We start from the raw sequence: 23,349 nt of genomic DNA, 5'->3' as shown, positions 1-23,349 counted from the left end.
GATCGATATATCTATTAGGGGGTTCTCAGGGGCAAAGAACAGAACATTCAACAGCTAAAGTGGCTCAGATCATACAGAATTTACTAGCACTGGAAATCTGGAGGTAGGATAGAATTCAGGTATAGATCTGGTGTTATCTGGAAGTCCTGTTTCCCGGTGATTCTTTTTTGTATATTGCCACCCTCAGACTAGAGAACAAGATGGCTGGGGCAGTTAAGATACTTAGATCCACTTATAATAACATTCAGAGAAAACCAGAAGACAGCAACTCTCAGAGACTCTTGCAGAAGTATAAAGAAAGCTTCCCCCACCCTCAGAAAAACTCTCCTTACATCCCATTGGCCCCATCTTGACCAATTACTGGCAAGGGGTACCCTCAAACCAATCAGGTCGTCCATGAGCTGGGGGTGGGCCAGCTTCTCCCTTAGGCACACACTAACACAGGGTCCTGTAAGGGAGGAGTAAGCGGGGGCTGGGTGCTGGGTAGACAGTATCCACTGGAGTAACGGTTGAGTAAATGTGTAGAGATTGTTGAAATCAATACGTTTTAATCGTTAACCCTGTTTATTTCAGCCATCCCTGTTTGAACTGGGTCAATTCCTTTCTGCCTGATTCTAAGAACCAGACAATTGCCCATCCCTGAAAGACCAATGCCCCAGATCAAAGACTAGTTGGCAAGATGATCCAACACAAATCGCTGTCCAGATGGCTTAACTCTTTCCTAGGATATCCATAAGTGAAAGGACAGCTTGTCCAAACCCCAAGATCAGCCTCACCCCCTTGCTATCATTTCATTTTCTCATTTTTCTTTTTTTTTTTTAAGTTTATTGCGGTGAAAATTGCTAGTAAAATCACGTAGATTTCACAATTCTGTACAATTCTGTATTACATGATCTATAAATCCCATTGGGTGTTCACCACCCAGAGTCAGTTCCCCTTCCATCACCATATATTTGATCCCCCTTACCCTCATCTCCCACCTCCCACCCCCTTACCCTCTGGTAACCACTAAACTATTGTCTGTGTCTATGAGTTTTTGTTCTCATTTGTTTGTCTTGTTCTTTTGTTGTTTCTGCTTTATATACCACATATCAGTGAAATCATATGGTTCTCTGCTTTTTCTGTCTGACTTATTTCGCTTAGCATTATATTCTCAAGATCCATCCATGTTGTCACAAATGTTCCTATTTCATCTTTTCTTACTGCCGAATCGCAGTCCATTGTGTATATATACCACAACTTCTTTATCCATTCATCTATCAAAGGACATTTTGGTTGTTTCCATGTTTTGGCCACCGTAAACAAAGCTGCAATGAACATTGGAGCACATGTGTCTCTATGTATAAATGTTTTCAGATTTTTTGGGTAGATACCCAGGAGAGGGATTGCTGGGTAATATGGTAATTCTATTCATAATTTTTTGAGGAACCTCCACACTGCCTTCCATAGCGGCTGCACCAGTGTATGAGGGTTCCTTTTTCTCCACGGTCTCTTCAGCTCTTGAATCTATTTGTCTTGTTGATGGTAGCCATTCTGACTGGAGTGAGGTGATATCTCATTGCGGTTTTTATTTGCATTTCTCTGATGATTAGTGATGTTGAGCATTTTTTCATATGTCTATTTGCTATTTGTATGTCCTCTTTGGAGAAATGCCTCTTCAGGTCCTCTGCCCATTTTTCAATTGGGTTGTTTGTTTTCTTTGGTGTTGAGTTGCATGAGTTCCTTGTATATTTTGGATATTAGCCCTTTATCAGAGGCACTGTTTGCAAAAATCTCCCATTCAGTTGGTTGCCTCTTTATTTTGTCGATGGTTTCTTTTGCTGTGCAGAAGCTTTTAAGTTTCATATAGTCTCATTCGTTTATTTTAGCTTTTACTTCCCTTGTCTTTGGAGTCAAATTCATAAAATGCTCTTTGAACCCAAAGTCCATAAGTTTAGTACCTCTGTTTTCTTCTATGCAGTTTATTGTGTCAGGTCTTATGCTTAAGTCTTTGATCCATTTTGAATTAATTTTGGTACATGGTGACAGATAGCAGTCCAGTTTCATTCTTTTGCACATGGCTATGCAATTCTCCCAGCACCATTTATTGAAGAGGCTGTCTTTTCTCCATTGTATGTTTTTTGCATCTTTGTCAAAAATTATCTGTCCATATTTATGTGGTTTTATTTCTGAGTTCTCAATTCTATTCCATTGCTCTATGTGTCTGTTTTTCTGCCAATACCATGCTATTTTGATTATTGTTGCTCTATAGTACAAGCTAAAGTCAGGGAGTGTGATACCACCAGTATTGTTCTTTTTTCTTAAGATTGCTTTGGCTATTCAGGGTATTTTGTGGTTCCAAACAAATCTGATGATTTTAAGTTCTACTTCTTTAAAAAATACCATTGGGATTTTGATGGGGAATGCATTAAATCTGTATATTGCTTTGGGTAATATGGCCATTTTAACTATGTTGATTCTTCCAATCCATGAGCACCGAATGTCTTTCCACTTCTTTGTGTCTTCTTCAATTTCTTTTTAAAAAGTCTTGTAGTTTTCAGCATATAGGTCTGTCACATCCTTGGTTAAATTTATTCCTAGGTATTTTATTCTTTTTGCTGCGATTGCAAAAGGAATTGTTTTTTGTATTTCTTTTTCTGAGATTTCATTGTTAGTATATAGGAATGCAATGGACTTTTGTACGTTGATTTTGTAGCCAGCAACTTTACTGTAGTCATTGATTGTTTCTAATAGGTTTTTGGTGGAGTCTTTAGGGTTTTGTATATAGAGCATCATGTCTTCTGCAAAGAGTGACAATTTAACTTCTTCATTCCCAATTTGGATGCCTTTTATTTCTTTCTCTTGCCTGATTGCTCTGGCAAGGACTTCCAACACTATGTTGAAAAGCAGAGGTGATAGGGGACAGCCCTGTCATGTTCCTGTACATAGAGCACAGGGATTCAGTTTTTCACCATTAATTATGAGATTAGCTGAGGGCTTGTCATATATGGCCTTTATTATGTGAAGGTATTTTCCTTCTATACCTATTTTATTAAGTGTTTTAATCATAAATGGATGTTGTATCTTGTCAAATGCTTTTTCTGCATCAATTCATATAATCATATGATTTTTGTCCTTTATTTTGTTTATGTGATGTGTCACATTGATGGATTTGCGGATGTTGAACCATCCTTGTGCCCCAGGGATGAACCCCACTGGTCGTGATGAATGATATTTTTAATGCATTGTAGCATTCGATTTGGGAGAATTTTATTTAGGATACTTGAATCTGTATTCATCAGAGATGAATTTTGTTTTCATCCGTAGTTTTCTTTTTTTGTGTTGTTCTTACCAGGTTTTGGAATCAGGGTAATGTTGGCCTCATAAAATGAGTTGGGGAGTGCTTTCTCTTTTTCAAATTTTTAGAAGAGTTTTAGCAGGATTGGTATTAGATCCTCTTTGAAAGTTTGGTAGAATTCACTACTGAAGCCATCTGGTCCTGGACTTTTGCTTTTGGGAAGGTTTTGCATGACTGATTCATTTTTGTTACTGGTGATCGGTCTGTTTAGATTTTCCAGTTCTTCATGGTTCAGCCTAGGAAGGCTATATGTTTCTAAGAACTTGTCCATTTCTTCTAGGTTATTGAATTTGGTGGCATATAGTCCTTCATAGTATTCTTGGATGATCCTTTGTATTTCTGCGGCATCTGTGATAACGTCCCCTTTTTCATTTCTGATTTTGTTAGTTAGTGTCTTCTCTCTTTTTATCTTAGTGAGTCTAGCCAAGGGTTTGTCAATTTGGTTAATCTTTTCAAAGAACCAGCTCTTTGTCACATTAATTTTTTCTATTGTCTTTTTGTTCTCTATTTCATTTAGTTCTGCTCTGATTTTTGTTATTTCTTTTCTTCTGCTGACCTTGGGTTTCATTTGTTTTTCTTTTTCTAGTTCTTTAAGGTGTAATATGAGGTTATTTATTTGGGATTTTTCTTGTTTCTTGAGATAGGCCTGTAATGATATAAATTTCCCTCTTAAAACTGCTTTTGCTGCATTCCAAAAATTTTGGTAGGATGTATTTTCATTGTCATTTGTTTCTATGTATCTTTTGATCTCTCCTCTAATTTCTTCTTTGACCTGGTCGTTCTTTAAAAGTATGTTGTTTAATCTCCACGTATTTGTGTTTTTTCCTGCTCTCCTTTTGCAGTTGATATCCAATTTCAAAGCCTTGTGATCAGAGAATATGCTTGGTATGATTTCAATCTTCTTAAATTTGCTGAGGTTAGTTTTATGTCCCAATATATGGTCTATCCTTGAGAATGTGCCGTGTACACTAGAAAAAAATGCATAGTCTGATATTTTAGGATGAAGTGCTCTATATATGTCAATTATGTCCATTTCATCTAATGTGTCATTTAGGGCTGCTATTTCGTTATTTATTTTCTGTTTGGTTGATCTATCCATAGCTGTCAATGATGTATTTAAGTCCCCTAGTATAATTGTGTTTTGGTCAATTTCTCCCTTTAGTTCTGTTAGTAGTTGCTTGGTATATTTCGGTGCTCCCTGATTGGGGGCATAAATATTGATGACTGTTATGTCTTCTTGTTGTATAGTCCCCTTTACCATTATGAAATGTCCATCTTTATCTCTTATCTTTTTCACCCTGAAGTCTGTTTCATCTGATATCATTATGGCAACACCTGATTTTCTCTGGATACCATTTGCTTGGAGTGTCAATTTTCACCCTTTCACTTTGAGTCTATGCTTGTCCTTGTAGCTGAGATGTGTCTCTTGGAGATAGCATATGATTGGGTTTAGTTTTTTTATCCAATCTGCTACTCTGTGCCTTTTTATTGGTGAGTTCAGTCCATTTCCATTTAGGGTGATTATTGATATGTGAGGATTTCCTGTCATTCTATCTTAAGTTTTCTGGTAAGGCTGTGTCTCCATTGTTTCTTTGCCTTTTTGTTGTTGTCTATTATTTCTGTGTGGTGGCATTCTATGATGTTTCCCTCTGTTTCTTCTTTCATTACAGTATATATTTCAGTTCTGGATTTGTTTTTTGAGTGGTTACCTTTAAGTTTATGTACAAGAAAGTTTGATATTTAGAGTATTCCATTTTCTTCAGCATGCCTACTTTCTCCATTCCCATATTCCGGTTCAGGCCTTTACTCTCCCCTTTTTATGTTTTGGTTGCCACAAATTGTTCCTGTTGATGGTGGTAGAATAGACTCTTTTAGTATTTCTTGTAGTGCAGGTCGTGTATTAGAAAATTCCCTCAGCTTCTGTATGTCTGGAAAGGTCTTTATTCCTCCTTCATATCTAAAGGATATCTTTGCTGGGTATATTATTCTTGGCTCATAATTTCTCTCTTTCAATAGTTTGAATATTTGGTTCCACTTCCTCCTGGCTTGTAGAGTTTCTGCTGAAAAATCTGATGATAATCTAATGGGCTTTCCTTTGTAGGTTACCGTCTTCTTTTCCCTGGCTGCCTTGAGGATTCTTTCTTTCTCATTGTTTTTAGAAAGCTTCAATACAATGTGCCTTGGAGAAGGCCTGTTGGGATTGAGGTAATTAGGTGTTCTATTTGCTACTTGGATTCGAGGATCCAGTTCTGTCCATAAGTTTGTGAAGTTCTCTTTGATAATTTGTTTGAATATATTCTCAGTTCCCTTCTCTCTTTCTTCTCCTTCTGGTATGCCCATTATTCTTATATTGCTCTTTCTGATGGAGTCAGAAAGTTCTTGTAGAGTTCTTTCATTTCTTTTAAGTCTCAAGTCTCTTGTTTCTTCCATCCGTGTCATTTCCAGGTTTCTATCTTTGATGTCGCTGCTTCTTTCCTCCATCTGGTCAACTCTATTACCTAAGCTGGCTATTTCATTCTTAATTTCTTCTGTTGAGTTCTTAATCTCCAGAAATTCTATTTGGTTCTTTTTTAAAATTTCAATCTCTTTCGTAAAATGTTCATGTTGTTCTTTGATTGTGTTTCTGAGTTCATTAAACTGCCTGTCTGTGTTTTCTTGCATCTCGTTGAGTTTTTTTCAGAACTGCAATCTTCAATTCTCTGTCATTTAAGTCACATAATTCCATATCTTTAAGTTTCTTTTCTGGAGACTTTTCACTTTCTTTCTGAGCTGTCTTGTTGCCTTGGTTATTCGTGGCAATTACTCATTTATTATTTCTCTTCCTAGACATCTACAGGAGTGGCTTCTGCAACAGGTTGATAGGAAGAGGTCTTTCTTTGTTTTCCAGTACTTGTTGGTAAAATGTTTTATTTTCTCTCCGACTGCAGCCTTTTTTTCTCTCTCACACAGTAGTGCTATGTTTTCTCTGCATTATTCCAGCTTCTCACACAATGGGGGGATTCCCTGGGAGACAGGCTTCTCCTCTGTTAATAGTTCACCTGTGTCACAGGGAGCAGTGTCCACGTGGGTATGCGGAGAGCTTTTGAAGTTCCAAAGCTCTTCCTGCACGAGATTCAGAGCCCGTATGTTTCAGCAGTTCTGTTTACTCCTGCAGGGATCCACCCAGATAGGTGGGGCCAGAGGCAGGGTGAGTTGTGCGAGGTGGCCCAGAGCAATGGCGGCAACCACCACTACAGCTGGTCTTTCTTCCACAGCTCCCTCCCCTTTGCCGGAACTAGTTGGGCTGCCAATCTGTGTCTGAGGTCCACAGTTCTCAGTACAGCAAATATTCTGTTCTTTTGATCTGACACTGCTACTGTTCTGCTTTTAGCACCGGGCAGGTGGGGGCGGGGTGAGTTCTGGGAGGGTAAGGAGGGGGCGGATAGTCTCAGTGCCTAAGGCTTCTGTTCTCTGCTTGGCAGTGAGGGCTTAAACCACCATTTTCAGCCTTCTTCCCTCAGTCTTTTCTCCGAGGTCTCTGCCGTGAGCATTGGGTTCAGCCATGTTGTATGCTGTCCCCTCAGCCCTGTGGGCCATAAATGGAGCCTTAGCAGTCCGACTTCTTCCCTCTCCCACAGCTGCGGTAGTTCCGGGATGCAGTGAGCTTGCAGTACTGAGCTATGTCTGCATCCCGCACCCACGCGGCTCCGTCTCTGCACTTCTCCCTTCCCTCCTACCCCACTCGCGCGATTCACCCACCTTTAGGTGAATTTGGTAGTGGGCCTCTTCGTCTTGCCTCTCTGCTGTGCAGGGAGTCCTTTGTGGAGTTATAGTTGTTCCATTTGTTGTAAATTCTAGGGTAGATTTACAGAGGCTTACCTCATGCTGCCATTTTGATCCCTTTCTGTCATTTATTCATTCATCCTACAAGTACATCAGGACTGTCTACCATGTTCCAGGCACAAGTTAGAGGCTAGAGATTCACTGGCATGAAAACATAAAAAAGGCACATTTCCTGTTCTTGTGGACTTACTGTCATAGCAATGAACTTTATCATGTTTGTTTCAATTGGTTTTGCTGCCCACAAACATCTTTGCCAAGTTTGAGAGTTTCCAGCCTCATGAGTCACATACCAAAGTAGAAACCAGAAACTTAGTTACCCAGCCTCCTTTGCAACTACAACACAGACATGTGACTCAGACATCACCAATCAGATTTACTCATAAGAGACTTTGCTCTTGAAGGGAGAAATTTGAGTAAGGGGGCAATGCCCAGAATCCATGGTGCTGACAAGGGTGGAAATGGAGGTGTCCAACTTTGGGGTAGAAGTGAAAGCAGGAATAAGTTGTTCAAAAAGTGCAATCAATGGGGAGAGGCTGCAGCAGTAGCTGGTCTGGTGGGACAACAGCAGTGGCTACAGTGTCCCTATCAGTCTAGTTCTGTGGTGCGGTAGGGCATTGTGCCTAGAAGCTTAGCCTTCAGTCTGGTTTTCTAGAACAAACATAGGGTTAGATGAGACATGCAGTATTCTTCTAATAGATTCCTTTTCTGCTTAATCAGTCACTTTTATTGAATATGGCCATGAACCCCAACTGATGCAGAAGCATTCTCCATCCCTGGTGAGTTATTCATTAAGAAGACCCAGTCCAGGTGTCCCCTTTTCTGCATTTCTCCAAGCACTTTGCTCATCCTCTTCCAGTAGTCTTAATAGAGGCATGAGCCCCTGTGTGAGTCTCCACTACCCCCCAATCCACATATACATGCACACACACAGACATACACACACACCTGAGCTCCTTAGGATCTGGGACCACCCCTTTTTCATCATTATATCCTCAAGTCTAGCTTAGAAACTGGATCAGAATAGGTCTCACTAAGCCTTTGATGTTGTGTAATCATTGCCACTGACTTCATTATTGACCTCAAAAAGCCCACCAGTGTCCAAATCTGGACTGGGTAGCATACATAGACAACGGCCCATATCTTGTCCTTAGCTTCTCCAGAATCAGCAACCAGGTTCACATCCATAGGCTCCAGGCACTCTCATCCCCACCAGAATGTCCCCTAAAATACAACAGGACTACACTCTGACCCCTGCCCAATTCCCTAATCACCCTTTACAGCTTTGCACTTTCTCCTTTCATCCAGCTGGTTCCTCTCAGTCTTGGCCCCACCCCCTACACTCACACCCCTGCATCCCTGGGAAGATGTCCATTCTTGGACATAGAGATGACATCTCAAAGATCCCCTAGAGAGACATGCTCATATGAGTTATGTTGCCCACCCAAGGGTGTCTTCATCCTGGCCAGCCCTGCACACATACACCTACTCCATCCCCTCTGCAGGAAGAGACGGAGGAAATGGACAAGCTTTCTGGAATCGGTTTCATGCCCTTAGGCACGATAAACAACCAAGCACAGAACTGCACCCATGGAGGGAGCTAATGGCCTTGGATATCTGAGCAATGCATTACTCCCTGAAAAGGAATGCCTGGCTTAAGATGCTGTCTCCACACCTACCTTTTCCCATATACTGCTCCACTTGGAGCAGACTCACACAAGCTCCCACTGCACCTTCCTGGGCATGGAGAAGACCTGCACTTTCCCCTTCCCCCGGCAGCATATAGCCTCTCATCAGCTAAGGGCCTGTGGAGACCCAAGGCAGAAAGCACTTTGCCCATTAACTCAGCCAGGAGCGCAGGAGTGCTACACCTCAGATGGAGCCAGGTCACTAGATGCAAACCCCAGCCCACTTCTCACTATCTGTGTGACCTTGAACAAGTGACCTAAACAGTACAAACCTCACAAGGTTCTCCCAAGGATTAAATGACATACTGTTAGCAAAGGGCTTAGCAAGGTGCCTGACACATAGTAAGTCCTCAATAATTTTAGATATTTTTATTATTATGGACTGCTTGTAGCCAGGAAGTTCTTGGTTTCTCTAATGTGAATCATACCCAGTGCCTTTTAAGGCCATTCCAGCTTCTCCTATTCCTAGTGGGCATGGAACTCAGCAATCCTCACTGTGATGTTGTAGGGAAAGTAATGATGCTGGAAGCCAAAGAGCTAAGTTCACACCCATCTCAAGTCTGCTAGCCATGATTCCCTTTATATGCAATCAGTAGAAGACAGATTCTAAATACATGATTACTGGCTGTGTGGACAGAGGGACATCATGCTGCTTATCTGCCACAGGACACAGCACCGTTGTTTGTACAGTAAGAAAAGTACTGCCCCAAAAGTCATTGTGAGGATGAAATCAAATGCAGTAACATCTAAGACAGTGCCTGGGAAGGCAGGTGATCAGGGATGATAGTTGAATCTGGATCTGCTCAAATGTGCAGAGCATTCCCTGAGTCTCCTCCACCTGAAAACAAGTAACGACCCCATTTCTACAACCTTCCCCACTTCATGTCTAACTCAGCAAATTCTGCCATGTTTCTTCAGCCCAAGGAGCACTCATTTAATGGTGAGAAACCAATGTCACATTCTACCAGAAGTGAGTAAAATCCCTGCAGCTCTCCACAGTAAAGCTGATGTCCAGGAGAGGACTAGTGACTCTAGCAGCTGACGTTTGACATGTGCAGTACACTTTGCAGTTAACAAATGCGTTCTCGTTTAGTACTTTACTAAATATATTCACAGCCCAGTTTTTGCCAAAAGGAAAACTAGCTCAGAATGGGGAATCACCTTCCACAAAATGGTAGAGAAGGATGTGAACTCACATTGTAACCAGTCTCTTTCTACTGCATCAGGCACTCTGCCCCCTGCCAACACATCCTCCTGCATCAGCTTAGCAGGTCCTTATAGATCTTCTAGCTCAATATCTGACATCATGCCTGGAACAGAGTAGGTTCCCAATAATTCATCATTTATTCTAATAATCAAATTTAATCCATCTACTTCATTTCACTATTCGGGGAACTGAAACATAAAGGGAAGTAGTGAGTAGCCTGAGGTCACGCAGCTGGAAGATGTTGCACTCAACCCGTGTCAGAACTGTTAATAAAAAAACCCGCATGACCATATGGTCAAGGCCCTGCCTAGTCCTTCCCTGGTGATTAAAGCCAAGTTCTCCCACTCAGACCTTGGAAGAGGGGAGACAAGAGGCTTCAAAAGATATAATAGATTGACTGCAAAATGCCCCAAAATCCTCCCTTACTTACATCCATACCCTTTGCAATGTGACTTTGCAGCTTATCCCAACAAGAAGTAGAGCCTGCGAGTATTTCCCCTGAAGTCGAATCTGGGCTGCCTTGTGACTTCCTTTGACCAGTAGAATTCAATGGGAGTGACAGTGTTCCAATGCTAGGCCTCAAGAAACCTGTGGCATTCCGTGCTCTCTTAGAAACCTACTAGCACCATGTGAGCAAGCCTGGGCTAGCCTGCCGAAGGATGGGAGACATGTCAAGAAGAACCCAGTTGTCCCAACTAAGACCTCCCTAAACCTGCCTATGGGCAGCTACCCCCAAAAAATGAGAAGTCATTCTAGATCAACAGAGGTGCCTCCTCAACCTACAGCCAACCACAAGTACATAAGTGATCCCAGCGAAGACCAAAAGAACCACCCAGATAACCCATCGACTCACAAGAAATAATAAATCTAATTGTTTTAAGTCACTGAGTTTTGGGTTGGTTTGTTACAAAGCACTAACTGATACTTTGGGCCTTCCCAAAAGACCCCAAGTCATAGCCACGGAAAAGTTGAGGCTTGTACTCCTGCAGGCCCTTGAAAGAGCAGGACCCTTTTCTGCAAAGAGCCTGATTGAGCTTCCACCTGCTCTGTCCAGCAACTAGGCTGTGGCCCAGCCCAGGACAAGTGAGGTCAGTTCTAGCTTCAACCCTTCCCTTTCCACCCTCCTTGGAACCTGTAATACCTACCCCATGGCAGTATCCAGGAGGGGTAAAGACCGCACTGCTCCGTACGGGGAGGGCTGCAATGAGAGTTGAGGACATCCACAGCCTAGGAAGAGCTCACCTTGGAGACAAATCCTCAGGGTGAGACCTCCATGGTGGAGAAGCATCCAGGGCCAGACTTTCCCCCACCCACCCACCCAGGGGGAGCAATCAGCCCTGGAGTAGGCCAGGTCGCTTGACATTTCAAGGGAGTCATTATGAGACACTTAATTCCTAATCAGGGCTCAAGTGTCTCTGAGGGCCCCTCAGCTGCCTTTCCATTCTAGGGAGCATTAATGGGAGGAGGGGAGGTATCAAACCCACCCAGGTCTGAGCAAAGGCCCTCATGAACTACCCCTTTGACTCCAGTCCCTTCCTTTCTTCCTGAGGCCCCCAGGGGCAAGCTACCACAAGCTCCTTGGTCCTCAGACAGGCCGGAGCACAGGGAGGCTCAAAGTGATGCCTACAGGACTGCTGGGTCAGAACTCTGATTTCTGCTGAGCCCAAGAAGGGCTTTGTCTCCAAGGCTCATGGCTCTGGGGGTGCTGAGTCCCTGCCCCGGGCAGCTACCTCCTCCTTCAGACAGTCTGTCAGGACCAAGGCCAGGCTTCTTCCCTGGCATACCAGAACTCCCTCTCTGCAGCTAGATAGCCCCACTGCCGTCTTGGGAAGAGCTATGGCTCAGGAGTGTGAAGGCCTGGACTCTCCCCACTCTACAGAAGGATCTCGGGCAAGCCACCTAACCTTTCCTGCTCTGAAAAGAGGGCAGTGATCCCTGCCCTGTGTCTTTCTTTAGGAAGCTATTGCGAGAATCTTGTTCTTTAATATATGGGAAAGCACTAGATAAACTGTAAAATAAGGGCTGAGTACAACTGGATCACAATATAGGCAAGCTCAGGTAAACCAGTTGCAGGCGTGATGGTGTGTGTGTGTGTGTGTGTGTGTGTGTGTGTGTGTGTGTGTGTCTCATTGCATGCTTCAACACTCCAATACTAATATTTCATTGTTTGGGATTATCTGTGGGCTTTCACCATCTATGTCTCTATTTAGGTAGTGAATCAACTGTATTGATGTTTCATAGCCTGAATGCAGAGGAAGAGTTCTGAGGTAACAAAAGAAAAGGAGTAAAAAGCCTTGAAGTGAGGTTTGACAGTCTAGAGAGAGCATGTGCATGTGTGTGTACACACACACACACCTGTGTTCCCTAGGAACCTAACGACACAAATAACTGAATGCAAAAAATAGAGAAAGAGGCAGGTGGAGAGTCATAGAAAATGGGCCCTGAGAGTAATCAATCCAGAAGGATTCCTGGAGAAGGAGGTAGATTCTGAGCTAGATTTTGGTAGGAAGGTTGGGCAGGCAGGCAACAGAAAAAAATGGCTTTGAGAGGAGGACAGAAATGGAATTTTAACAGAATACAATTTTAAGTATTCTGTTATCAAATAATGATAATTATACTTCACCCTTGTAGAAGTATTGAGGATTTACAAAGCTTTTCCACATGTATTTTCTCATTTGAGTCTCATTACAGTTCCTTGAACGAGACAAGTCAATTTTTATTATCCCCATTTTATAGATGAGGCTCAGAGAAGAGAAGAGGTTTTCTCAGTGTCTCCAAGTTCACAGGCAGTGGAGCTGGTAGAAGCACCCAGGGCTCCTGACTCCTACCTAGCCAATGCTCTTTCCACGGGTCTCTCTATAATCCCACCCCACTTCTATGTCTGGTTAAGTCTGTAAGCTTCTTGGGGGCAGGTACCATGTCTAGGTAATAGACTCTGGGCAGTCCTTGGAAAATTAGTCAATGCCGGGGAGTGGTGGCTTTGGAGTCAGACAAAATTGAGGTCAAATCCAAGTTCTGCCATTTACCTTGACTTTGGCTTGTTAGTTCCTCTATGAGTCTCAGTTTATGAAGAATAAATTATTATGAGGGTTAGAAGAAAGAACGTCTTTGAAGCACTTAGGACCATACCTGACACATACCGTGTTTCCCCGAAAATAAGACCTGATCCAATCAGCTCTAATGCATCTTTTGGAGCAAAACTTAATATAAGACTGGGTCTTATTTTACTATAATATACGACTAGGTGTTTATAATATAATATATTTAATAAAATATAATATAATATAATAATATAATATATAATTAATATAATATAATATTTAATATACTATAATATAACACTGCTCCAGAAGATGCATTAGAGCTGATTGTCCGGCTAGGTCTTATATACAGTAGTATTTGCTCAATTCATGGTAGCTACTGTCATTAATCTTTTGGTAATTGTTCATTGTTCTATAATTCTATATTTGTTCTATAGTTCATTGTTCTATAGTTCATTGAACTATAATCAATCTTATAGTTCATTGTTGCTAATCAAGAAGACTTTTTTGGCCACGTTGTTTACTTTTGAAAATATCCTGCTTCATATCTGTTTTTTATTGAGGTAACATTGGTTTATAACATTATGTAAGTTTCAGGTGTGCAACGTCATAAATTGACATTTAAATGTGCTAAATCACGCTCACACCAAAAGCCTAGTTTCCATCCATCATTATATAATTGACCCCCTTTACCCATTTCACTCTCCCTCCACCCCTTCCCCAGCCCCGTAACAATCAATCTGTTGTCTGTATCTGAGTTTGTTTTTTATTTCTTTTTATAGTCCACACATGAGTGAAATCATACAGCATTTGTTTTTTCCATCTGACTTATTTAACTAAGCATAATACCCTTGAGGTCCATCCATGTTGTCCCAGATGGTGGGATTTCCCCTTCTGTTGGCTGAGTAGTATTCTGTTACATATCTGTACCACATGTTGTTAATCCATTCATCCACTGACGGACACTTAGGTTCTTCCCATATCATGGCTGTTACAAATAATGCTGCAATGAACACAGGGGTGCATATGTCTTTTTGAATTGGTATTTCTGCATTCTTCGGATAAATACCCAGAAGTGGAATATGGCAGTTCTATTCCTAATTTGTTGAGGAATCTCCATACTGATTTCCACAGTGGCTGCACCAATTTACAATCCTACCAACAGTGCATGATGATTCCCTTTCCTCCACATCCTCACCAACACTTGTTATTTCTTGTCTTATTGATAATAGCCATTCTTATAGGTGCGAGGTGATATCTCGTTGTGGTTTTGATTTGCACTTCTCTGATACCTTTTCATGTACCTGTTGGCCATGTGTATGTAAGAAGACTTTCTTAGCCATTTTTCACCAGTTTCTCCCTTCTAGGATAGATGGGTCATTCAAACCCACACCATTCATTACCGTTCAAACAGACCATTCATTACTGTTAGGAGAAATGGTCCCCAGTGAGCACAAGCAATACAGTTCTTCCTCCATCCACCTGGGCCCAGAAGTCCAGTCCAGGTCCCACACCCTGGAGGGGCCCTTGGAATGCTCTTGCACCAATCGGTGTCAGGCCTGACGCCACAGCCATCTGTTGAAACCCATTTCAGTCGCCAGAGTGCTCATTTCTATTATAACTCCATTTGCCAAGAAAGCAGAAAGGTAATTATGAATCCTAGTCTTAAATCACTCTGAAGCTGAATTATTAAAAGGAAGAATTAAAAATAATAAGGCTTTTTCATTACACTTCATAACAGGGAAATTAAAGCTGTAAGAATGTGTTTTTTCCCTCAAATTTAAGTGTTCCTTTTGGAGATTACAGGGGGGTTGAAATGATTCTGTGCGTGCCTAGCTCCCGCTTTTATGGAGGGGGAGGAAGAAAGCCTTGTAACATTCAAAAGGAGATAGAGAGAAGAAGGGATTTAACATGAAGAAATACAATTGAGTACAATTTTTCCCGCACAATTACACCATTGAGTGATACAGCAGGAAGAGGTTAGGCTGCTGCTAATGTCAGATGCTGGCTGGTGAAATGGCCAGGGGTCCCACCAGCTGTAGGGTCAAACGAACCATGCCGGGACATGATCTCCAAGTACTGTGAAGCAGGGACTGTTTCAGCACCAAGCTCCCTGCACCCTCTTTTCTTCCAGGGAGACAAGATAAGGGATCTGGTTCATTTCACAGAGCAGAAAATCCAAGGTACCAAGAGGGTACCAACAGCTGCAGCCTGGGACTTGGGACCAAAATGAGAGGGACACAGAGAGGAACTTCCCAGGTAGTTGTCAGATGTGGAAGAGAAAAACATGGGGTGACCTTCCCTCCCTCAGCATTCCTGCTCATTCGAACCCCCACGCCGCCAAGGCTGAGTGTGAGAAACAGAAGTGTCTAGAGTTAGGAGAGAGACAGGAGGATTCGGGAAGTCCTTGGTTCTAAGAGCCAAATCTCAGGGAGCCCCTGATGGATGGGACCAAAGAGCCTCTGCCTTTCCCAGTCCCGGCCAGTCAGGGGATGCAGACCAGACTTCTGTGAGTCAGGTGAGAAACAGGTGTGAACTTCTCCTCTCCTGGGGGGGTGGGCGGGGAACGAGAGAAGAGCAGACCTGGAGGGGAAGCATCCGGGGAAGCTTCCGGAAGGAAGGGAGCAGGGGAGAGACGCTAGAGTTTGCGGGCAGACAGAGAGGCAGCAGAGCAAGGAGTACTCAGTTCTTCCAGCTCTGGTTCTGCACAGCTGGAGACCACTGTTCCTTCTACCTGCCTGGGGCCGTGTGAGGACAGAACAAGAATCAGAACGGCATCAACACGTGAGCATCATTGGCAGCAGCTGGGTAGTCGCAAATCAGACTCAGGGGAGGGTGTTGAGAGCAGGCCAGTCCCATCCAGATGTGTTCCAACAGCTGGCCTGTTCTCTCTGTGAGGACGCCAAGCTGAAACAACTCTGTCCTGTGTCCCTTCCACCCACAGAGACAACGCTGCACCTGGCAGAGGGTGGGGCTCCCCTGTTGGAGTCGGGCCCTAGAGCCATTCAGCTGCCTGTCCCCCTCCCCCAAGTGGTAATGAATTGCAGGGAACTGCCACTGAGAGGTGCCAGAACAATTTCTATTAAACATAATTTCCTAATATAAAGGTTACAAGGGAGCCCAGTGGAGCAACTCAGGATTCAATGCTTACTCCAATCTGCTCTGAGGAAGGGAGCTCATGGCCTGGTCCTTGGTTCCACATGGCTGGAGGGCAGGGCCCTGGGACTGGGTAAAATCCTAAGCAGCTTTCAAGGCATCTCTCTCAAGATCGTGCATGTGCCCATTATTGAGAGGTCACAGGGTGCCACGCACTGTGCTAAGTGTTTTCCATGTATCATATCCTTACAACATCCCTGCAAAATTGAAATTATGTCCCCATTCAAGATGAGCAAATGGAGACTCTGAAAGGTCCTGTGACTTGACCAACGTCACATCTTCAGATATTAGGAAGTAAAGGCAGGATTCAAACCCAGGTCTCTCTGATTGTACTGCCATCATCCCTTCCCACCTCCCAGGGCCCTGTCCTACACCACTGCTACAAATTCATTTGGAAGGACAAATGGAGCCCTAGAAATGGGGATGAGCAGGAGTAGGCCAAAAGTGCAGCAGAGTCAGCTCAGCTCCAGGAATCCATCTTCCACGCAGTCTCTGACCGATGATTTGGATAACTGTAAGTGAGGAAACCATGGATTCCCAACAGTTCTGTGTCTCCTCAGAGGCTGGTGTGGTGCCCGGCTGAGCCATAGGGGTATGTTTGTCCATGCAGCCAACTCAGGGTTACTGAGAGCTCTTGGAGTCTGTGTCTTGGACTCAGAGAACAGTTGGCACAGACCCCGTGCAGACCCCCACCCCGTGGTTCCAGAAATTGTCCCCAAGCCAATCTTGTCTCTGAGCAGGGACCCTGCCCCCTTTCGTCTCCCATCACCATAGATCTCAGATTATGGCGCCTGTGGAGCCAAAACTAAGAACAAGGAGGAGCCTTCTTAGAAGGTTCAGAGATTCCTCCCAATCCCCTCAATTATAAGCTCGGTAGAAATGGCCTTGGTCCTGCTGGTGGGAGTTTGGGGATGGGGATGGAGCAAGAAGTAGATAAACAGGGTATGGATCTGAGACCAAATAGTAATGAGCCCTATTTTCCTGCAACTCAGAGGCTCCTGACACCACCAAAGCCCAAGTATGGGCAGTTTCAGGAACAGTGGGGCTTTGTTCTGCCAGAAGCTTCTGCAGGTGTGGAAACACCTCTTTGGAGGGGTAAGAATGTTCCAGAGGTGCCCTTGGGGACAGAGGCAGGCCCTTAGAGGCTGCGGCTGAAAATTCTCCAGGAATCACACCAACACTCCCACATCCTGAGGGAGAAGGGAGTTGAGCTACAGGAGGGGCCCAGATCACAGATTCCCCTCCTCTCCTCCTTACCCACCCCTCAGCTCCCCTGCTCCTCCCTTCTCTGTCCTTCCACCACAGCAACGAGCCCTAGGCTCTGCACCCCACCACTAGCAGGGTACATCTCCCCATTCCTCATTAGTGTAGATGAAGCTGTCACAGACTGCCATGGACCTGCCTTCCCAGGACCTTCAAAGCAGGAGAACAGCATGAAATATGCAGCTGCCTTCCACTGGCTCCCACCCCTCCTTGGTTCCCTCCCTCTAATTGCTTGGAACACATTAAACTTGGATGTGGAAGCTCAGGCTGAAGACATCCAACACTTAGGTTCTCCAAAAACAATGGAGGCTGCTTCTGCCTCTAGGGAAGAAAAGCTCACTTCCTGGGTGTCTAAAGTGCCACCCCTCCAAACTACACACACACCCCTTTTGCTGAAAACATCAGTGGGTCTCAAAGCGTGGTCCCTGCACCAGCAGCATCAGCATCACCTGAAAACTTGTTAAAAAGGCACAATTTCAGGCCCTACCCCAGATTTACTGAATCAGAAACTGGGGGGTGGAGTCCAGAAATTTAGGGTTTAGCAAGCCCACCAACAAATTCTGATTCATGATCAAGTTTGAGAACTGTTGAACTAAAGACCCCAGTCAACCTGATAAAGCTCCACTGGACACCCAGGGCTGTGCTAAGGCTGGCAGGGAAGAAAGATACCTCCTGCCCTGCATGGGTTGGCAGACTGTGACTGACCTGAGGGGAGATAATCAAGCAGCAGCTGCAAGACCAGCCTGAGAATCCTGGGAAGTGCAGAGGGGAGCGCTGGATGCTGCAAGGAATGGATGCTCCTCGGAGGAGAGGAATTAAACTAAATTGGGGTCAAAAAAACTAAATTGGGGCCAAATGCAAATCAAATCCACAGTGAGATATCACCTCACACCCTTTAGGATGGCTACTATTAAGAAAAAGTAAATAACAAGTGTTGGGAAGGATGTGGAAAAATTGGAACGCTTGTGCACTGTTGGTAAGAATGTGAAGTGATGCAACCACTATAGAAAATGGTCTCTCTAAAAATTAAAAATAGAATCATCACAGGACCCAGCAATTCCACTTCTGTGTATATATATATCCAAAGGAATTGAAAGCAAGGTCTTCAGGTGATATTTGTACACCCACGTTCATAGCAGTACTATTCATAATAGCCAAGAAGTGGAGGCATCCCAAGTGTCCATTGACAGATAAATGGATAAACAAAATGTGGTCTATTGTCATACAATGGAATATTATTCGGCCTTACAAAGAAAGAAAATTCTGACACATGCTAAAACATAGATGAACCTTAAGGACATTATGCTAAGTGAAATAAGTCAGTTACAAAAAGATAAATACTATATGATTCCATTTATATGAGGTTCCTAGAGTAGTGAAATTCACAGAAACAGAAAGTAGAAGGGTGGCTGCCATTCCACTCCACTGGGGGGAGTGGAAAATGGGCGTTGTTGTTTACTGGGGACAAAGTTTCAGATTTGCAAGATGGAAAGCTCTGGAGATCTGTTGCACAACAATGATTTTAATTAATACTACTAAACCGTACATTTAAAAATGGTTAAGTTGACAATTTTATGTTATATGCATTTTACCATAAACAAATTTTTTTTTTAATAATCAGGGCCAAAATTTGGGCAGGAAAGAGGACAATGATTCCAGCAAGTCTCATGTGTGCAATGCATCAGTTTGCCAAGTGCTGTCACATACCACATCTTGCTGGAAGAGGAAAAGAGTAGGAGTAATATCCCATTTTAAAGGGAGACGAGCCAGAGAGGTCTCCCCAGGCAAGTCTCAACACTGTAAGTGGAGAGCTGAGTCTGGGACTCAGCTCCTGACCCCATTTCAGGCCCTTTCTTCTCATAGTGAAGAGCCCCCCAGGCCCAGAAGCTACAGGAGGGCCAGATCTCAAGGGGCTGAGGCTGCTGTTGGAGAGCCCAGGGATGGGGCTGGAGAGGAAGGGTGAGGCCAGAGTGCATGCCCCAGTGTCACAGCCGCTGCGCTGCACAACCATTAACAGCACTCAATTTAGTTTCAGGAGTACCCCAATTTGGAAGAGACATTTTAAACTCACCTCAACTGTAGTGCCCAGAAGGTCAAGGAGTAGAATTGGGTGAAATCTGGCAAGAAAGAGGAGGCAGCCAGCTTCTTAGGGAGGTGGGTCCTCACGGGATCTCAGAAGGTCCCTCTGGCTGTGAGCAGAAGACCCAAAGGATGGAGGAGGGAGGTGATGAAGGCTGTGACCTGGGGCCAGGTGTGGCCTGGACCAGGGCGGTTGCTGGAGAGAGAGAAGAAGAGGGCATGGGAAGAGTGAAGAGTCAGCAGATTAAGACACATGGGCCTTACGATGGACCCCCAGGAATGTCATGTGCCTTTTCCTGGCCGCCATTCTCCATCATTGCCCTTCTCCAACTCACCCCCTGCATTCTCCATGTAGAAGACAAGAGCAGACCCTCAGGAGGAATCAGCCAAGGGGTTCTCTTCTCCCTCTGAGCTTTCCCCAGACCCCGGCCTAGGGCCAAGGCAAAGCCCAGACCAGCCTACGGAGGCCATCCCATCCAATCCACCCCATCTCAGCCTTGGCCAACCTCTTTTCTTCAGCTCCGGCCTCTATCCCCAACTCACCCCTCCCAACCCTGAGCACTTGCAGCTAGAAAATCCCCATGCCCTCAACTCTTCAGTCCTCCCCAAACCCTCTCCTTTCTAACCCTCCCCAGCTTTGAGGACTTGTAGCCAGAAGACCTGTACTTGACTCCCAGCTTTTCCACCTAGTATCTTTGCGATCTGAGGCAAGTCATTTCACCTCTCTGAACCTCAGCATCGTTGGCTTCAAAATGGGATTACACCCCCTATTCAGAGAGTGCTGTGGGGCTTCAACGGGTTGAGCACATGGGGGGGTGGGAACTCTCAATGGTAGTATCTATTTTGTCTGATACGTCCTGTGCTGCTCAACGCTCCTCAGCATTTATGTACAAACTCGTCATTTGCTTCACCTCTATGGAAGTTTCCTCCATGGAGAATAACACTCTCCCCCACCCCACCCACACCGGTGTGCACCATGGATCCAAGGATCAGAGAAACATCAGTCAGAGATCATGGCAGATGGAAAACGATGGGTGGAATCCAAACTACTCCCTGACCCCTCATCCTTTGCCTTCAAAAAATGAAAATGGTGTCTTCTCTAAGGATGCTCCTCCTGGGGGAATGTCATCAATGCTGATATTGACATGAGTTTGTCAATCCCTGGGGTCCTCCATCTGACAGTGAGGGTGATGGGGGCAATGGCCAAGTTCCTTGAGAGCAGGGGAAGTAAGACACACCTCCCTAAGCCCAGTACCTGACACAAATGCATGACCATGTTTATAAAGAAGGAGAGAAAACAAGGGAGAGAGGAGCCAGTCTTTACCTAACCCCGAGTCTTTAGGGCTCAGGTTCAATATGAGATTAGGGTGAGAGATGAAGTGCCAAGTAATACTAGGACTGAGGTTAGAAATGAGGGTGGTGGTTAAGATCCATACTAAGGGGCGGATGAGGGCTAGGACTGGACTTCAGGTTTGTATTGGGCTCAAGCGAGGCTTCTGGGTAGAGTTCTGCTTAAAGTGATCTCTAGGATATAGGCTATACTAGGGACTAGTTTATCGTTAGCACAAAGTCTCAAGCTAAAATTCCTCTTAGGTTTGTTTGCTCTGTTGAAAGTTAGGTATGCTGAAAGGTCTGGGACTTGAAGCAGGCGTTAGTGCTGTGGGCTTGGGCAGTGGCTCTGCAGGTGACAGGCCTGGCAGACAACTGCCTGGAGGGGAGCAGCTGAGGCCAGCCAGGCAGTGCTAGACAAGGTCTGAGGCCAGCGCTGTGGACAGCTTCAAGGAAAGTGCATTGGTAAGCAAAGAAGGCTCTGACATGTTCCTAGCTAGGTGCTTTCCTCCACCACCCTCTTCCATGACATTACAGCCCTGAGTTATTCACCGAAGACTGACCTCTGAGAAGATCAAGACAGTACCATACCCTCCCGGGAGTTTGAGTCTCTCATCTTAGGGTCTTTGATTTCCTTCAGAATCATTCTCATCTTGGACTCTACATGCCCTGGGCCTAGAATCAAGATTCTGAATCAGAAATCTCTGGTTTGGGGCCTTTATAAGATGATCGTTTTCCTAAATAGTTTTTCAAATTCCACTCTTGACTGCCGGATTCACTCTACTTTGTATGACATAACTCTTATTCCTCTGATCCCTCTTCCCCATGGGGAAATCAGGGAGATCCCCAAGCCTGTTCCTCTCATCCCCCTGCTTTCATCTTCCCCTCATCTCCTGAGCCCTGAGGGGTAGGATGGGACACAGGTGAGGGTCTCAGATTGGTACACAGGTGAGAGCACACAGTGGAAAGTCACACAAAAGCGAGCAGTGCATGAGGGTCCGGATTTCTACACATCTCTGGCCAGAGTGAGAGCTCTTCTTCCCCTCTATATCACTAGATACCTCCACCACAAGAAGAGTAGACACAGAGCAGGTACCTGCTGAAGGACGCCAGATGCTGCATATTCAGCCCCAGGCTCTGGGAGGTCAGAGAGAAGACTTTTGCAGTGTTCACCTCAGATTGCCAATCCAGCCCCACAGAGTGGGGTAGAAGGTCACCAACATGCATTAAGCACCTACTATGTGCCAGACTTTACCTACATTATCTCACTGCATCATCAAACCAACCCAATGTGGGTTAGTAGGTGTGATCATCCCATTTCTACAGAAGAAGAGACTGAGGCTCACTAGCAAATAGCAAACCTGGGATTTCAACCTAGGTCTGTCTGACCCTAAGTCTGTTGGCCCAAAGCCCATACTTCTTCCACCACAACATGAGCTCTGGTTGTTAAAAGAGGCCTTAAAATCAACTTGGCAGGACCTCTTTGCCTTTGTATCAGATGACATCATCAGGTCACTCAGTCTGGCCTTGATTGCCACAGGCACATCCTGTGGTGGTACTGCCTGTGCTGATCCCCTTCCATGGCCCAGAAGTTCCTGTGAGCTGCCTCCTAGTGGACAGTGGCTTCATGTGACGGCCAGGCAATTAAGCACGTGGCTTCTTCCGATCCTTTCTCCCCACCGCTTCCAGAGCATCTCCAGGGGACAGACGTTCATGTGTTATAGGTACAGCCTGAAATTACCCCTTAAAAGAGGAGGTGGAAACCTCCTGAGCCCCTAAATGTAACCCTGGGGATCTATCCAACCCGCCCCTTGGAGGTCACTGGGGCCGGGGGTAAAGGTGAGCCTGGAGAACAGGAAGGCACCAATCCGGGAGCAGAGCCTGGCGCCCCTCCTGTCCCTCTGTAGTAACTAACAGGCCTCTGTTCCTATCCCTGATCTCATCTGGCAGAGCCTTAATCTTCCTCTTCCCTGTAAATGAGCCGCCTTCTCATTCGGGCCTTAAGAACCCCTATTATAAACATGTAAATGGAACTCAATGAGGGAGAAATATTTGACTGCACCAATTTCCTTTGTCCCGCTGCCAGCTTTGGGCGGTACACGCCTGTGGTTTCACTGCTCAGCAGCCCCCCTCCATCATGCTGCCCCCACCACCCTGTCACACTGCTCCATCTTCTCTTATCGGAATTTAATTACCTTCGCTGGCAAATGTTGGGAGAACCTCTCTCCATCAATTGACTCTGAAGTCAGATTTTTATTCCAAGATAGTTAACGGCACTTGGAGCAGGTGGACCTGGAGCACAGGGAAACCTTTAACAATGGGGTTAGGAAGGGTCATCAAGGTCATTCCCCTGCCTCTGGGCAGGTCAATATTTCAGCCAGCCCAGACGGATGGAAGTCTCTCTTTCAAGTCTATAGAGAGGCTGATTCC

At 44.8% G+C, this 23,349-nt stretch overlaps 1 long non-coding RNA gene across 1 annotated transcript in view; it reads right to left on the bottom strand.

The window, feature by feature from the left end:
* LOC117031262 (uncharacterized) overlaps nt 1-23,349 on the bottom strand; it is a 175,523-nt gene that overhangs the window by 11,541 nt on the left and 140,633 nt on the right. The window contains exon 3 of the long non-coding RNA XR_004424490.1: nt 19,583-19,786. This is a non-coding gene — a long non-coding RNA (uncharacterized LOC117031262). The remainder of the gene's footprint in view (nt 1-19,582; nt 19,787-23,349) is intronic.

The sequence above is a fragment of the Rhinolophus ferrumequinum genome, chromosome 11 (assembly GCF_004115265.2).
Source record: "Rhinolophus ferrumequinum isolate MPI-CBG mRhiFer1 chromosome 11, mRhiFer1_v1.p, whole genome shotgun sequence".
Taxonomy (NCBI): domain Eukaryota; kingdom Metazoa; phylum Chordata; class Mammalia; order Chiroptera; family Rhinolophidae; genus Rhinolophus; species Rhinolophus ferrumequinum.
The sequence above is the reverse complement of the archived record's forward strand: the minus strand, read 5'-3'. Positions and strand labels throughout refer to the sequence as shown.